The following is an 18,839-nucleotide window of genomic DNA, read 5'->3' as shown; positions in this document are numbered from 1 at the left end:
ACACGATTATTAAACTAAAAACATTAATATTTTTATTGTGGCGAAATTTCTGCGATCTCTGTTGCAAATAAAAAGTGTGCATGATATAAAAACTTTAAAACAAATGTGAATGGATACGCATATCGGATTTACTGTTAAATATCCAGAATTCAATCAACTAACTTTTGTACTTTATTTATCAGTAGCGCGGATGAAAATATAAATCAATTGCTAAAATTCCTCAAACAATCGCTACAGATTAATTGTTTTTTAAAAATATCGATGGATTATTTATTTCTCCCGGAAATCTAAATTACTATGGAACCGGTATTCCCTAATCTGATAAATTCAATTTACACGTCTGTTCTGGGCACAAGATTATCCTAAATTTATGATACAGGCGACGTATCTGCTATTTTTAAGCTTTATTAATTTAACTTTTGCTATTTTAAACTTTGCAACTAGGACCACGTCGGAAATTAAATTAGTATTTCAAGTTCTCGACGTTTCCTGCTCAGTAGCAAATGGTGTTTCATTGATTTCGTTATTAGATGAAATTCAATGTTATAAAATATCAAAACAATGTGAAAAATGGTGCATTACACTGCACATTCTCAACAAGATGCATACATGGAATCAGATTTTATTTTCCATTGGATAAATGAATTATCTAGCGCATGGATACACAGTTTATAAGACGACTTTAATATTTTTGCATTTCCACGATTGGACAGACACAATTTCTCATTTACTTATTAGAGTACTAATTTTCTTATTAGAGAAATAAATACTGGAAAATAGCGACTTAAGATATGATCCGTTTTTATGTTAGATAATCTTAGGTTTTATAAAACAAAATTTATCTAATTTTATTGTTCCCAATCAGTAGACAGAAATTAGACTTTTCTGATAAATGATTTATACATCTCCAGGAATTATTTTGTTTACTTGATCCTCTAATGTAAATTTAGGCATCTCATACTTTCGTTCTGTCACTCTGTAATTAAGTTTCATATTTATAACATTTAAAGTAGCGCATAGTAGTGCATAACATGCACAGTTTATTCAAAATCGGGTGCCTGGTTTTATTCTGTACGGTTTTGTCCGAAAATACGATTTTGTGACTATTATGAATTATCAACAATGCTATGGTTAAATAGAAATTCACTAAACAGAAATTCACAATCTTCTTTTGTTCTTAAAACAATGTGTGCCACTACTATATGTGGCTGGAACGACATATAGTATTTCTAACCATTTTGAAGATAATAGCACGTCCCAGTTTTGTTCGAGTTTCGTATGCGTAAGCAGGTCATACTCAAGATATTTGGAATTAAGCCTTTGCGGACGGTTCGAAACCAACCATATCGCGAGGCCAGGCTGGTGCCGCGACAGTTAGTTAAAATTTCCCATCGTACATTTCTGCTTACGCGCTACTTTCGTTCATAGAACTCTAACATGTTAAGTTCAGAACAATGTGTTTACATAATACATATATGTGTAATAATATATATATAAGTACATAAGTGAAAAAGAAAGACCATAATATTTCCTCTAGGATAGCTATGTATCAACTAGCACCACTTCGTTGCGATTAGCATGTCACAACAAACCAAAAAAGCGCCTGGACTTGAACAGTGCAAAAGTGAAACAAAAGATTCGAAAGTAAAAATGTAAAGTCTCCAAGTAGACACATGTAATAAAAGAATAACAATTAGCTTTTTAGATATTATTGCTGCTATGGTCAGGTATCTGTGCATCATTTTGAACAAAACGATTGATAAAGTCTCTCGATTGACGACTAATCGCTACAACATTGGTGAATTCCAATGTGAATCCTTCCTTTGCTTTACGACTTAACTCTTCGTGATAAGTGTTGAAGAGGATGAGAAACATTTTACGCCTTCTCCTCGATCTTCTTAGACAGTACAACTGCCTGGATATTAGGCAGAACACCATTTTGTGCAATGGTCACTTCGGATAAAAACTTGTACAACTCTTCGTCATTTCTGATTGCCAATTGTAAATATCGCGAAATTATCCTCGTCTTTTTATTGTCACGCATTACCAACCAACTCATATTCTTCAACGATCAGATATTCCATAATAGCTGCCAGGTAAAAAGGCGCGCCCTGTGTAGTTACCTTTGCCAAGTAATCTATGAATACGACCAACAGGAAATTGCAAATTTGCCTTCTTGTAGCGAGACTTCGACTTTCGTAATAATTTTACAATTTTTTCCAGGTCCAAACATTGCTCTGTTGTATGAATTATTCGTACGAAATTAACAACGACGAATAAACGTTTGCAACCAAACGCAGAATGACGTTCATTTCGACAAATACTGGCTATTGTCATGTACATAAGTAAATTAGCGCTACTGAATGTTCAGTCAGTGAATTATTACATTCCCCTGCACATATTACGAGTCATTCACCGTTGAACGGAGTCAATAACGCCACTGTTTCTCCTTGCGATTTTGTTGCGTTTCTTCGGCACGAGCAACGTCGTCGCCATTGGTAGAGTGTAGTAGGAGGGTATTTGCTGGTGGAAAAGACATCGTAGCGGGATATCCTCCAGGCTCAGAACGTCCTTATCGCGTTCATATGGTGTCCTTGGCAGGTATTGGGGCCGTCTGTTAAAGTTTATGTCTGACGCATGCTGTGTCATAATATTAAAAGGGCTAAAAACCGTTTTCTTGGAAATAGGCTCGCTACCGCGCGTATCGTAAATCGAGCCACCCACAACTTTTTACGTAAGCGGAGGCGTAGAGGAGGTTCCAATGTCGTGTTTGATCTTTTGTCGTACACGTACTGTGTAATATAATTGTTTTTAGCTACTAATTGTATATGAAATGTTTCAGTAAACATTTTTTATGTAATTGTTTTATGAACCTCTTCTTATTGAAAAAAATGTCTTATTAAATCGTATAATACCAAGCCAAAGGTGTTCTTTAATGCCATAGCGAATAGACGTCGATCGAGATCCTTCCTTTGCATTTCATTTTCGTGCAATTTCGTACGTATTTGGTAACCAGTTGTCCATGACAGCAATAAAATTCAAGAAGTCATCGCTTCAAATCGAAGTTCGACTTATTCTTTATAGCATGTGTTTATTAGGGGTTTTACAGTGACCGAAGATGTGAGGTTAGATTGAGGTCAGATAACTGATTAAAGCTTTGTAAAATAGTGGTGGTTTCTTTAAGTGGACGAGGAACACCAAATTTGCAATAATATTATGTTATAATTGTATATTATAATTGTACCAACGCATCAGCGTATTTCCGTTATATTTCCACCTACCAACTTACATATATATGCATTGTAGACGCATCTTTTCGTACCAATCGATCCGTCTATAAAGAAAAATGCTAAAAATGCTGAGTCCATCGTAGATATTCGACGCAGCACGTTGCAGTAAACGTGTGGCTGTATTTACTGGTAAATTCCTGTATACGTTCGCTAACTCCAATAGATGCGCAATACGTCCTTTACAATACAACGGAAGTAGTAAATAGTTAGCTAAACACACAGGTCTATGGATGCCTTTTGCGATATAGAATCGCAAATGACCTGTAACATAATCGCGCAGTATTTTCCACCAAAATGTACAGCCTGGTCATTCAAAATTTATACAATAGCATCTAATATAGATCGATATTGCTATTTCACACAATTTTGTTCCAATTATATTTGGAAGTCTAATTATAAATTTAATTTCTAACACTTTTTGTACATTTCATCTGATGGGCTTACACTTCCAAATAATGTAATTGGTCTTTTTAACAACCGATCTGGATGCTTAGTATGGCATTGCGTTTGTGTACCTGCAGAGAATAGAGATTTGCACAGTGAAAGTAGTTGGGTTAAATTTGCAAAAGAACTCAGAGCTTGAATCATGCATAAAGCAGTTTCGATAAGAAGTTGAACTTGAAGTTCGAGTGCAGACAACTAGTCATGTGAAGAGCCAGGTTTGCTGCATAAAGGTTACCAGTTTGGAGACAAGTAAGCATAAAACTTGCGTGAATCATGAAGAATTTCAGCGGTGGAGAGCTAGAGATAGCGGAAGTAATAATTAGAAGAGTTGTGTAACGATCAGTAGGCAGAAATGTTTAGTTGAAGTTCATAAAATCAACTGCAATCTTTTTTCATTTTGTAAGGAATGCAGTTGTGGTCATAAACGTTGGTTTGTCTGATTAATGGATTCGAGTGAGTTTTTGTCTTGTACCCGAAGTTACGCTTGCTAAGCACCTTTGGAATCGAACTGCACCCCTATTTGGTTTTCAGCGTGGATCTTGGGGCGAGACTTTTTCATTGCATCGATGCTAGGAACCGGGTAGCAAGCCCGCACCAATCAGGTATAAAAATGCCTGTGATTGATGTTGCCTTGCTATTAGCTTATGTCCGCTATACATCTATGAAATTTCTACATATACATACATATTACCTTGAATGCCGCATACATATGCAGTTCCTTTCGTATATTTCTGAAGAGTAATTTAAATTTAATTTCGAACATACTTTTGTGGCCGGATAACGGAATAGTTATATATTACAATTTGCATGCAAGTTGAATCCATAAATATGTACATTTTTTAAACGCGATCGTCGCGTCTGTATAGCCCCGAATATTAAAGTGAAATCAGGGACAGTATTTATGCATACAGGACGCAGTGTCACGGTTCGTAACATGGCAAATTCGCTGCTTATCACACGCGGGGATGGTAATACATGACCACTTAACGGTATCAGGATGTTAAGCTAAAACGGATTTGTTGATGAAATAGCATGTAGGTGAAACTGATACACTATTTGTATGCTAAATTTTAACCACGTTCAATCGACAGTTATTTGAAACGGCAGGATTCATAATTAATAACGGTGGATTATTTTCGGCCAGCTTGATCAATTAATTTCTTCTTAATTTTTATAAACTATTCTTCTCCATTAGTTCTACTGTTTAAAATTATTTCTGTTCATGTCAGTAATTTGAACATAATTGTTTGATGAAAAAGTATAGAAAAGTGATGAAATAATGTAGGTAAACATATTGTGTTAAATAAAAAAGGTTGTACCTAGAAAATTAATTTTATATGGTGATGTAAAACTAATGTTTGATGTACGATGTAGTTTTCTTAAATATCCATTTAATAAATTTTATAAATTCCAAAAATAAGTACCTTATTTTTAAGATGGAGCGATACTGAGGTTATTTTTGCGTCGCGAAAATGGTCGCTCTCCTAATTATAAAACCAAGTTTATGATACAGATACAAGTAACTAGCTATTTTCGAGGATTCTCAATTATTACCTATCTTCTTTCTTATTATTTGACTTTTTCTAAATACAGAGATTAGAGCCTCAAAGGTTGTCTTGGAGTTTGTGAAGATTCGCACCTTTAATGTCTTAACTCAATAGCTAATAATACCATGAACTCTGAACTCGACGTAGCTAATTAGCATTCCACTTGACCGCGTAACCTCAAGCGTTACTCGACAAGATTTTTTTGGGGTCCTACCCCTACTACCGGGTAGCGACCAACTGCACATCGAAGGAGAAGCAGCAAGCAGATTGGCTCGTGGCTGCTTCAGCCTTTAGTATCTAAGCTTGTAAAAATGTAAAACAGTCAGTATTAAACCGTTCTAAAACCAAGATTATAAAGATATTAAATATTATTAAGATATTAAATTATCCTAAAAACAAGATAGTGTCGAAATATACTAAGACCAGTATCAATTGGTCATAAATACATACATTATTAATGCATAAAAATTTAGAGTTGGATTTCTTGAAGACTCTTCTTGCTTCGACGCTTACTCAACATTTAAAATATCATAATATCGCAAGGCGAAGCTAAGAGCGCGACACAGAAACGAAATGTAGGTCTTCGAAATGTGAAATGCTGCAGGCAGGACGATGATAAGCAACAAAAGCGTGTAGTAGCTTGCATTCCGTGTGATAATAATATCGGGAGTCCATTTTATTTTCGATGTCACGTTACTATTATGAGTTCACCGGTTTAGGACGTTTCCTGCCGCGCTTTCAAGGAGCCGGAGCCTTTAGAGCGCTAATGCGCTGTGTGCTCAAGTGCTTAACTCGAACACGTGACAAATGTGTGCGAGCTCTTTGTCAATCCGTAAATCTGCCGTCGTAATCGCGACAACCTACCAAATATAGGAAGAAGCGAAAATAGCTATTGGCACGTGAACGATTCCGTTATACGACCATTATTTGACTTGGTGGGTTTACACTCTTTTCTCTCGCTCTTGCTTTGTCCCTCCTGAGTGCCTGCATTACACAAATATTTATATCGCTCGTGCACAGTCTGGCAAATGTTTTGACAACAGAAACAATATTTAAAAGCGGAAACGAATTTTGATGAAATATATTTGTCTTGACGTGAGCGAAGAATTTTATTTTACGTTTCGAAAGAAATTTTCTTACGTATGTCACACGCTACCAGCTGACTTAAAGGCCATCTTAAGCATCAGAAAGGATGCTCGAATATTGTATGTATAAAGAAATGACCTACTTTATTTTAACAATGAAATATAAATAATGCAACTATGAGTATAGAGTGGAAGGTCTTGCTTGATCAAGACCTTCTGATTGGTGTGTATGAATTGTTGGATTATAGATAAATTTGTGATTAGCTGATCTTGACATGGTAGGCAGTTTGTTATATGTAAAAATTTTCAATGATCAAAGATTGAGATAGATTTTTCACTAAAAGACTCTTCGCTAACTAAGGGGACAATAAATAGTGACAAAATTGCTACTGTAAATTACGTTGATAGATGGTGAATCGTAATGAACAAATGTGAAAAATGATTCTTGCAGTATGATAATATTTGTTGTATAACTAACCTAACTACGTTGTCTTTACATCTATATCCAAGGCATAAATACGCTATGTAGGTAACTCTACAGACTAAAACGAAACGTTTGCGAAGAGTATGCAATTAGAGAAAATGACTATGATGGAGCAACATGTTTACTCTGAAAAACTGATTTACAAATCTGATTGGTTATCGACTTCCACTTCGAATCAGGTCACGTACACATTTTCATTATCGGTGATGTGTAGAAATCAGTTCGTATAGTATCGTCAATTTGACAAACTTGATAGCAAACTGCAAACGAACCAGCACTACTACGAAATTCTACAAGTTACGAGCTACGAGTTACAAGTACTAATACTCTCCTTAACCTAATTATACAAACTTTCTTCGTGATGCAAGCGGAATTTTACGAGTTACATGTCCCGTGACCGTTCTATATCATACTTTTTAGTTACCTCGCGTTCTTTCAACGTATTTCGTCCTTGAATGGCTACTATGTATGGAAATGTTCTAATAAATATATATATTATATATATCCATAGCAAAAGAACGAATTTTATAAGTAAATTTACTATTTCGATTTACAGTATTTTTTCGATATATCTTTGACTATTCTGGTATCGAAATTACCCTTACTATTCTATTATAGTTACTTTAACGAAGCTTTACTGGCGAAGTAACTGCCATAATGCCTGATGAAGTGTAAGTATAACTACTAGCAAATGTTTGAAGACAGCGCACGGGTAGATTTATGAAATGTTGGGAGAGCATTATTCGCTAAGTACATTTAATTAAAATACCCCTTTCGCTGCTGCTCTTTACAATGTGCATATATTAATTCGTCACTCAATACGAAGTTCCATCAAGTTAGATATGCTTCAGGAATAAAGATAGTGAAGATGAAACTAGCTGAAGTTGAAGCATTCATTGACGCTTCTATAAATTTAAGCAAAATTTATTTTAGTTTCAGTTCACGATTCAAACCGTTTAAGACACTCTGCAGAATATATTCAGTTTTTTCATTTTCTAACAATGTACGTTCAGGGAAAAACGAATATATCTATGTTAAAATTAAAGGTACTCTGTCTCAAGGCAAAAGTGAAGAAGATATATTCAAGTCAATTTTGTCTTCTAGAGTTAAAATATTTAATAAAATACTTGAAACGTATCGTTACTTCCAATTTAAAAGTATCTCTAAGAAGTTATCAGTTTGAAAATTATTTTAGTTCCAATACAGACCTACATTTAGACTTTTGTTTTCTTGAATAATACATAGCGTGCCTTTTTATGTAAAATTATAACGAATGATGGAGGAAATTCAATTGTAAAGTGTATTTCATAATAAAATTAGAATATCATTTAATTACCACTGGATGTGTAATATTGTTTAACAATGAAAAGTATGAAATGAGACAACGAAATGATATTGCAATCGGAATAGCACGATTTAATTTATTATCAAACGTCGACAGTTACATTCGATTGTGATGTTTTATTTGCCTCGCGTCCTCATCTTTCTTTATCCGCGAACAGATACGGACAATTTTTTCCAAACGCAATCGCGCTTTAGTCACAAAATTCACTCCGTCATCCTTTACTATTACAAAACAAAGTATTACATGTAATATAAAAAAAATTTTTATACATTTTTGATCATTTAACAATATTAAATTTGAAGTACCTTCTAAAGCAGTCATTTTCACACACAGAACCTAGGAATTAAACTCATTTTTTCAAAAAAATAACAAATCACGCTCACCAATATGTTAACTCATATATGATTTGATATAGTTATTAAAAAAAGCAACGTTTGACGCGTCGACGAAATTCTATTCAGACCATTTCAAGTAACGAACAGTCCCACGGATAATTGCGCGGATTGATTAAAACGGGACGTCCTGCACGTAACCCGGTTTCCCGCCTCGAGTATCCGTTCGTAAAGCAAACAGAGCCGGGAAACTTTGCTCGAGAAATGAAACGACGTTCCTGCGTGAGATCGTAAAACGCAGTAAGATCTCCGGAGAGGTACGGTGTTACAGTACGAGACGGGGCGAGCAGTACGTGCAAAGCAAGTAATCCGGACAATCCCACGGCCGTGAAACTTCCGGATCGATACGCGTTGATTAAGCAAGCCCGACAATAAGATCTGCCGATTCGAGATCTGTATGATCTATTGACATAGTAATACCCCGCGCATGGTTAGTCCGGCAAATGGTCAATACCCTTCGGTTTCCGAACTCGTTGTCTTCGAGATTAGATCTCAAAGTAAATTTCCGCCCGGGGATTTTCTGTTTCAATCGTCCTGCGACGAGATGATACCGGTTTTTCTCTCCTATCTCGGTTCTCGTCCGAGGGCTAACAGCCAGAGCTACGGATATGATGGAAACAAGAAAATCAACTACGTTTCGGAACGTCGATGTGGTGTTCTGATAACGTTTTGGAACTTTTATAGTGCTACTCAAACAGAGTAGAAAAAGAAATATTAGTTTTAAAACGATGAATTTATTTAATAGTTTTCTAACTTTATTTTACACTCTATTTCATCATACCGTGAACTATGAATTCTGTTACTGATCACTTTTATGATTAGCAACGTAGAAATAGATGAGATAGACAGAAAAAAATACAGAAAACGTACCAATACGTCAACGACTACTCAATAACAAAAATCAAATGATTATTACGTTCGTTTTCTTTCAATCTTTTTTATTTTATTCCCTTCGTATTTTCTATATTTAGGGATTCTTCAGAAGTGACATGAAATTTACCGTTAATTGAACAACTTTACTAAGAATTTTATAATCGTTTTCTAATTTGTGCTTTTGGTAACTTTACATTTCTTTAAATGAAATATAGTTCCTGTAATATGCTCGCTAAGGCTCAAGATTACATGTTATCTATCAATTTAAAGAGGAGGAAACAGTGAGGATTCAGCCGCCATTTTGTAACTTTGAATTTCAAGATTTTATCTGCTTTTCTGAAGACAAATTATATTTCTGATTTCATATTAACTTTATATCAAAGTTACTTATATCAATATAGTAATTTTCATCAAGTACTGATGAAAAAAATTGCTAAATATTACAATATTATATTTGTCGACGTCTATTTACAACGAGTGAATGATTTCTGGTGTCATGAAATTTACATTCACGTCACAATAAGCTGTTAAATATTTGAAAATATCTTCCAAACTAATGTTTCGTGACATAAATACAGGAAATTGAGCTGCATTCCATTAATGTGCTGCAAAGTACATGATTCCACTTAAAATGACAAACTCGACCCAAATATAACATTCACTCGTCCACCAACAAAAGAGATTTTCACAATAGATTCTCTCTCCATTTGATGCCATGAAAATTTTATTTCAAACGGTTTATCAAGCAGTATACACTGTATGAACTGTTTTTAGGTGCGTGTTATGTGATAGCTCATGTCCATCTTCATTATGCAGCTTATTACGTCGATGTATAAATTAATACGTGTTGCATAATTTTAGTAACGTTGGCTATTTTATAAAAAAAAAAACGCGATGAAAAGACTATACGATAGAACTTTTTTTTCATTGACTGAAAAAACTGACAGAAACTGATTTTTCAAACAATCAAACCAGAAGAATCAAATTTGCAAATATGTCGTGAAACGAGTAACAGTAAAATAATTTTCTAGTACCATGTATATTTACATATTATATTTATTGTATGAAAAAACAAATGATAATCGTAATCTTGGACTAGTCTTAAATTTAAAGAGAAAATTAATTAATCTTATTTTCATATTGCCGTTTGGCACTTTCCTTTTAAAATAAGTATTTGATCTAGATATATCTCTTTTTGCCATTTTGCCCATTTTAATGCGATATTTAATGCAGTATTGCTTTTATTTTGAAATTCTAATAACTCTGATTCCCTGATAATAATACAGAAACTGTCATACTTTTTAGATTGCGCAATAAATGAAACTTTTATGCAATGAAACGAAACAATAAAATTTCTTTAAACTGTAATACGAAATATGTTCTAATTTTAAACATCGATAATAAAAGTTACGTTAATTAACAAATTCTAAATAGAGATAAAAATATATACGTTCGCTTTAAGTAATTTCCTTTTATGTCGTCAAATCGTTCACTCTTTTCAAAGAGAGCTACAAATTAACTAAAGTTCGAGTTAACGACTCGCTGACACTTGTCTTCTATTTTTCAGACATTATAAGGTATCCAAGAAAGAGTAAGAGAAGGACGAGACGATTTGCACGACTTTCGCAGAAAGTCAAAGGAGAAGCAGAGAATTCCAAGAAAACTTGCTCCGATTAACCAAGTTTCACTCTTCACTAACCTTAATTAGATTTTCACTGACGTACCGAACCTAAGTCTGTGTCACTGTCGTTGATCCGCTTTATATGATCAGAGACTTCATTGCGCGTGACATCCTTGATGGTGACTGCGACTCCGGGAAAATGACGGCCCCAAAAAAGGTAATTGTGCCATGATCATGATTCGCTGGTTATATTCCACTTTCTTCTTACGTCACTTTATATATATACGACTAACATTTATTATTATTTCTATTAAATGGCAGTCAAACGAAATTAAAAGCTTCACTGGTGTATTTGAGAGTATATTTTGCGTCGAACAAATATAATCAAATAGTTAATCGAGCACGCAAAAACGGTGAAATATTAATTTATAAAAAACAGGTTCACTGGCTGTTAATTGATACGTATGCCTCATCGTTGTCAACTTTCGACGTCGAAATCCAAAATGATTTACCCTTGGACAGTGAAGTTTCCATTAATTTCACTTTGCGAGTTTTATCATTGCATCAAGAGTGCATTAAAAGTAGACCATTAATTGTCATTTAGAGCGAAGGTACAAAGAAAGACGAGCATTAAAAGAACGCCATGAAATTAGACAAAGAAATGAAAAGCTTAATTACCATTTTAAATTTATCATACATGTATGAAAAATATATTGCACATTGTTATTACAAAAGAACTACGTTATACTCATAATGGCACAAAAATAAAAGACCTGTACACTTAACATTCCATTAATTATTCTATGGGAAAACAGCCGGAAATTGATAAAAAATATTGAAGTACCATTTTCGTTCATCTCTAAGGCTCAATCTACGTTCAAATTTCCCGTATAAAGGGTGTTCTAAAAGCAGAAGATAATACCGTAACGTGGGTATTTCGATGAGCAAGCAGTTTACAAAAACGGTCCCAGCTAATTGAACGATCTCTATTCACGGGATGATCTATAAATATTTTCATTTCATTCGACGCGACTCTTTCAACGGAGAAATCCTGGGGCTGGAAATTTGTCCTTCCTTTCTTTTTTTCGCGATATCGTGGGGGTCAGATCGTTGTTAAGTTACACCACTTTGCATCCGTAATCTTCAAACGGCCTAGATGTACCTACGAAAAAGATTATGGAACAAAGGGTTACCAGCACTATTTCGTTTTACTTCATCGCCAGCCCAGCCGAAATATAGGTCTGGAACATTGCCAGGGGAAGATCTTCCACGAAGCCAGCAAAATTTAACGAGCGCGCCAGTAAGACTATGCGGGCGCGCTTTCATGGGATTAACCGTTGAACGTCTCCATGTATGAAGGGACGATTTATTTTACGAAATTCTGATAGTTCCGATTAGCGAATGATTTTCTAACGTCTTTTCAAGTACTCGCTTTTTCCGTGGAAATCAGAAACGTTTTTCAATTTCATTTCGCGACTCCAGTACGGGACGTCAATTTTCACGACGGAACAACATTTTCGAATCATTCTGATATTTACAGTAATTGATTAAGTATAATAGTTTTAGAATAATAAAAATTTATTTGAGAAATTATTTTCTATTCTAAATTCGTCCCATTTATTTTCTTCACAAATAATGTACGTTATCGTAAAAATGATTGTTGCGATTAATTTCGAAATTAGCTGCCATACGTGATATATGTCTTCGTTGCGATAATTTAAATAAAATGATAACTGGAATAACAATTTTTATTTAAGAATGATCAACTAAGTAATGGCAGTTGTTTACATACATAATTTTAGGGCAACCATTCTTTCACATAGTAATTGCAGTGATTATGTACCGATTAAACAAAAACTTCCGTTTAAAAAAAATTATTCTTTCTTATTTTTCTTTCCAAATTTGTAGATTTCTAGAGATGAAGGAGATAACTTAAATAAAACGACTGTTTCTTTTAAAATACAAGGATGATATAAACCAATAATATAGAAAAGTTTTTTCAATTACTGTGTAAATTTGTATAAGAATTTTTACTGTACATCCTCTATACACTAACAATATTTTAAGAGCAATTGTTGCTAATATTTTTCGACTTATCTTGTATATTAATTATTTAACTGTTCGAATATTAAAAAATGTGAAAACAATGCGAAACATTCATCGTGACAAAATCCTCTGCAAATATTGCTTGCTTAATATTCAATATTATTCATACACATAGAACAAAAAGATAATAAACATTTAATATTCGTAACAATCATAGAACCTGATCAAACTTGTACGTTCCTTGGAAAAATGTCCGTTTCTGAAGCTTCGTAACGGGCGTCGTTTCTCGCGGTACAAATATCATTGGCAAAGTAATTTTCTCTTGGAATCCAAGGTGGAGGAGCGTTCGACCATTCCCAGTCTTTTCCCAGTAAATACACGTGATTTCTGGGTTCCCTGCGCGAAGAATTCTATTACTGGCTGCCGTGGGAAACACACCGAGTGTACAGAACTGTGTATTATAATTCGGGATAACATAATTTCCAGCTTCGAGGTAAATCGAAAAGCGGAAATAAATTGTTTCTATCCGTATACGACAATTTCCAGATAATCGTGATCGTTACTTCGAAGAATTCATTTATTGCCAGCCATTGCGTTTTATTGTGCAAAGTTGTTGCCACTTCAGTTACGTTAATATTTTACATGGCTACTAATAACTATATCGATATTGGATGATTGAGAGGTTATTTTCTATTATTATTGTACATGTAACCTTAAGTGCTGCTCATAATTGATCCTAATGATGGCTGAAATTTCTGATAAAGCATTGCATTACTGTTTCTTGTTTTTTTCAAGTCTACCTTATCCTTTTTTTTATTATACTAAAATCCTCTTAGTGTTATTTTCTAACTAAAGTAAAGTAGACTAAAATAGATTCTTGTATAATGCGATTTCATACAACACGGTAAAGATATTGCGACCACTGCCTTCATATAACATGATTTCTCTAATAATAAATATTAAATCCGTTACAATTAAGTACTACGTATACTCTTTTCTTTAATATTACGGACTTCTGTTTTTTTTTGTACGACCACAGTTAGTATAACGATATGAGTACGTATTATGCGATAAAAATTCGCGCACATTAAAATTCCCTATGACACGAATTCATAGAACACGTTACGTATAACGAGAATACTTCGTATAACGCAAATTTCTATAACGCGGTAAGAATATCGCAACTATTGCTTTTATGCAGTACGTAGAATGATAAAAATTAAATCTGCTATAATTGAGCATCAAAGATAGCGATATAAGTGCGTTAGGTCAAAAAAATTTTTCTGTGTCACGATTTTCATAAATAAAAGCTTTATACAACAAATATGAATATTACCAATTGAAGAATCTGTTTAACACGGGAATGAAAACTTTTCTTCCATTTATATGAATTATTTTTAGTAAAAAAATTGTTTGCAATAACAATTTCTCACTGTGTCAGTATTTTTAATACTAATATACATTGACAATACACCGTTATGTAGCTTGTCCTTACGACTACTCTTTTAATAATGATTGATAAATTCAAGTTTACTGAAAACGAAACAGGGTAAGTTGTGTGTCGTTTTACCTTGGGAAATTACAACGTATATGATGTGTTGCTCATCTTGAACAGGTGAACTTGTGTTGCTATTCAAGTTTTCATTAAACTGTATTAAAACATTTAAATTATAATATTTAATTTAGTACAATTCAAATTCCTACTTTTTTATACAACAACCTGATCTTTTATATTATCACAATCTGAAGAAATACCTTTGTTTTGTTTCCTTGCTAAAAACTCAAAATATACATCGTTTAAATTAATGTGCGTCGCTTGAATGTTGACTCATCTCATGATCCTTTCTTAAAATTAATTGGTACGGACGTTTATTTATCGTGCTGACACATTTGTTTTCTACTTGAATTAATTCCAAGATCATCGCGTGCATCTCGAGGCCCTTCAATTAAAGAAGAATGCAGAAGAAATAAATATACAAAGTACGGTGCTTGAATGACCTTTAATATCACTTTAATAGGGCTTCTTTTAATTAGTCAGAAGCACGTCCTCAAACCACGTTAATTTTTCTTCCTACTTATTTTTTTTTATTAAAATTCAACTTTTTATTATCAAAAACTCTGCTTGCCGATCACTGCAGACAGAGTGACTTTAAAAATGTATTTGTAGATCGTGAACTTTCCATTTTCGTCGACAACGTCCTCCTTTGAACTCTCTTACAAAAATGTATTTTCATTAAACATCAACAATTCGAAGCGAAGAGGTTAAAAAGAATTTGTCAAGTGTTCAGAAAATAGTAACGGGAATTTTTCTGGCGTAACGCGTACTTATGTCGCTATATTAAGGAGTGGTTGCGTAAAGAAGCAGAAAAAGTCGTAATGATAAAGAAAATAATATAATGCTCGATTATAGCAGATTTAATATTCGTTATTAGAGAAATTACGCTAAACGAAAACAGTAGTCGCAGTATCTTTGTCGCGTTACAAAAATCCGCGTTGGACGGAGACGCCTATGGTATAAGTATCGTAAAAGTAGAAATTATTTTCATGGAAGAAGCGTCTAGGTCAGAATGGCACGGCGCTGCGCGGTAAACGTGTTCGAGGGGCTCGCGCAGAAAATGTGGCGCTAATTATTCAACGCGGAATCAAAAGAGCAGATGTCGGTGCCGATAAAAGCAATCGCGTCGGCTATAAAACAACGTCGCGCGGTCGTACCATCGGAGGCATCTTCGAACCGGTTGCCCCGCTACGAGCGACGGCAAAATTAAATCAGCGCTTTATCTTAACACCCGATAAATTACGCAATTAATTAGCCGAGCAATTAAGCTTGAATCAGATGGTGTACGAATTTAGGAGGGTGTAATTCTTGGCGGTGCGTGAGCGGGAACCATAAGGCGGTTCGGAGTGGCACGGAAAAAAAAGGCAATTACCTTTCTAGGAACGACGAAGGGGCTTCGCGCTTCGTGCAAAAACGGGTTTATGATCAAGAGGTGCTTTATGGGTCGAAGGGAGAGGGTTGTTCAACCCCTTTTACCGAATACACGGCTCGCAGGGGCTAAGATCCGAGTATATCGACGAAGATTAACGATCGGGACCACTATTACACCGATTAAGGTGAATGATCCTAACTTCGACCCCGACTTTAGACTTCTTACCTCTTTATTAAGATTGAAAAGCTACCCTGGGACCGCCTAGGAGACGATGATGATGGCATGATAACTGGCAATGATGAATCGAACCCCGATACGTAGCCAGACGTTTTATTAACGTTAAGTGGCCTGGGCGTGGCGAAAATGCGATTTTTGGCTTCCTAATACCGAGCAGTTATCCTCTACCTGAAGCAGTGCAGAGATAAATGTTTGCGGGTAATGAAATGTTTGGATAATTGAGCAATTCCTTCTCTGACGTTCGATAACTGAAGTTATCGAAGTAGAGATTGAGAAAATGAAATGCTTTTTAATTATTTACTGTATAATAAGCGAGTAGTAAGTTTCTGTTCAAATATTTAAGGATTCCATACCTTTTCAGAGAACTTTTATCATTATCGCACCGTATACGGCGACGATTAAAGACAGGAATACACGTATACACGTTGTATACTGTATATTTGCAATAGAAGAAAACTTCTGTTGTTAGCAATAAGAAAGAGAATAATAAAGCAATCGAATAATGGGCGCTCGAATATTGTTTCGCCATCTTGTATCGTATAAAAAATACATATTTTCTTTCACGTATATTATTTGTAACAGGAGAAATATAAATTGTACAGAAAAGATCCTACATCACGTATTCAATATGCATTCAATAATAACTTTTAACAGATACGGCAGTAACCATACCGCGTATAGTGGTATAATTAATTAGCTCTTAATCTCCCCCTTCATTACAACACAGTGATAGTAATGAAGATAAGGGTAAGATAATGAAGCCACGGAGTAATTAGCTGAGGCGTAATTAAAATAGATTGTTTAAATTGTTGGCCCCTAAAGTTAAGGATTGAAGCGGAATCGCTACCATATTCTATTGTAGTCGAATTAGAACTTCAACCGTAATTTAATGTTTAATAAAAAAAATAGATAAGCCAGAGATTTTAATAATAATTATTCAGTGTAACGTTAAAAAATTATATTACAATTTACTAAATTTTTACTGTTCAAAAATTAAGGCATTTAAATAAAATTAGATATATTTAATTTTATTTTTGAATTTTTTATAGCAATGTACCGAAGTAAAATGTTTTGCCTAAATGTGTAATGTAAAAGAGGAAGACGTACCAATACTTGCTAGAATTTTAATATCAATTATATCTACTTGTAGTGCAACTAGATTTAACAATTAACTTTATAATAATAAATAAGTACAAACGAAAACATTTATTTAGTGTGATTTTACGATAAATTATTGTATCTTTGAAATTATCTGCAACAATTTATTATATTACATAAAAATAATTGCATTTACCCGTACGTAACAATGCATCTAATCAATACTTTAATACACGTAAGCAGGAATGTACTGCATGAGTTATGTGAGCCCTCCTGTCTGACATAACTGGCATCTTTCACGTCACACACGAACACGTTGCACGTAAAGTATTTAATATCCTTGCTAATACATTTTCAGCACGAAAGCATTACAAAATCACATTTTTAAAATATACAGTGACACATTTGTTCTATAATAAACATTTTGTAATTAAAATAATATGTAAAGTAGTACAGATTAAGATAGTACATAAAAATACGAATAAGTATTAAAATTGTCAAGTATGGTCTCTAATCTTTTCGTTGCAGTATAAGTGCACGAGTACATATTTTATTTTATTGCTGCCATCTCACCTATTTTATATTTTTGTGCCTCTTTTCTTCGTTTGTTAAAATTCCTTTTAGCCGTATGAAACAAGTGTGAATATGTCGATAGTTTAAGAAACACATAGACTACAAGATAGCAAATAAACAAAAGGAGCAGTTGTAATAAACATTATACAAAGGAACAGCGACAGCGAGGAACAAATTTCGAACAAACACCCCTTTTCCTAAAGATCCTACATATATAAAAGAGAATTCGAATGATCTTTGAAGTTATATTAAAACTTGAATTTGGCGTTAGGATACATAAATACGTAATTTACATGACGTAAGTTACGTTTACTACGTAATTTACGTAGAAGCTAACTATAGTCAACGTTGGGACCGGAAGAATTGAATACATTAACCACGTTTATGTCACGGGGAAAATGGGAAGTTAAATTATTAAGAAAGAAAGTTTAATTCACAATACGATTATCCATAAATACTTGTTAGAAGATAGGGTTGATGAAATAGGGATGTGTTGATTGAATAATGACGATTGTGTAAGAAATATTGGATAATCGAAACTTTACTTGTTTCACGAGCTTTTTGTTGCCCTCGATTATTTCACGTCTCCTCGCCCTCTCTTAATTTCATTCCCTTAGTCCGCACAACGCTCACGATTCCAGAATTGGATTCAGCGACCCCAAAAACGGTTTAATACAAATTTTGAATGGGATAGTGGCTCTAGTACAGAAGTTATTAATTTTGCCACCTAGATTGGCCATCCGGCACACTGTGCGATGCAGTGAGGAAATGCACCTGGCCCTCTTTTGCCGTTCCTTCATTTCGCTATTCAATATTTGTTACAGTCACTTCTATTTAGACGATGGAAATTTTTATAAAAGATTAATCCTTGAAATTG

General features: G+C 34.2%; 1 protein-coding gene and 1 pseudogene across 2 annotated transcripts in view; both read right to left on the bottom strand.

Annotated features, from left to right (window-relative positions):
* LOC143429657 (transmembrane and immunoglobulin domain-containing protein 1) overlaps positions 1-18,839 on the bottom strand; it is a 353,770-nt gene that overhangs the window by 180,740 nt on the left and 154,191 nt on the right. The window lies entirely within an intron of this gene.
* LOC143429734 (histone H2A-like) lies at positions 1,877-2,233 on the bottom strand (annotated as a pseudogene).

Source organism: Xylocopa sonorina, chromosome 12, assembly GCF_050948175.1.
Source record: "Xylocopa sonorina isolate GNS202 chromosome 12, iyXylSono1_principal, whole genome shotgun sequence".
Lineage (NCBI taxonomy): Eukaryota > Metazoa > Arthropoda > Insecta > Hymenoptera > Apidae > Xylocopa > Xylocopa sonorina.
Note: the sequence above shows the minus strand (reverse complement) of the source record. Positions and strands in the feature narration are given on the sequence as shown.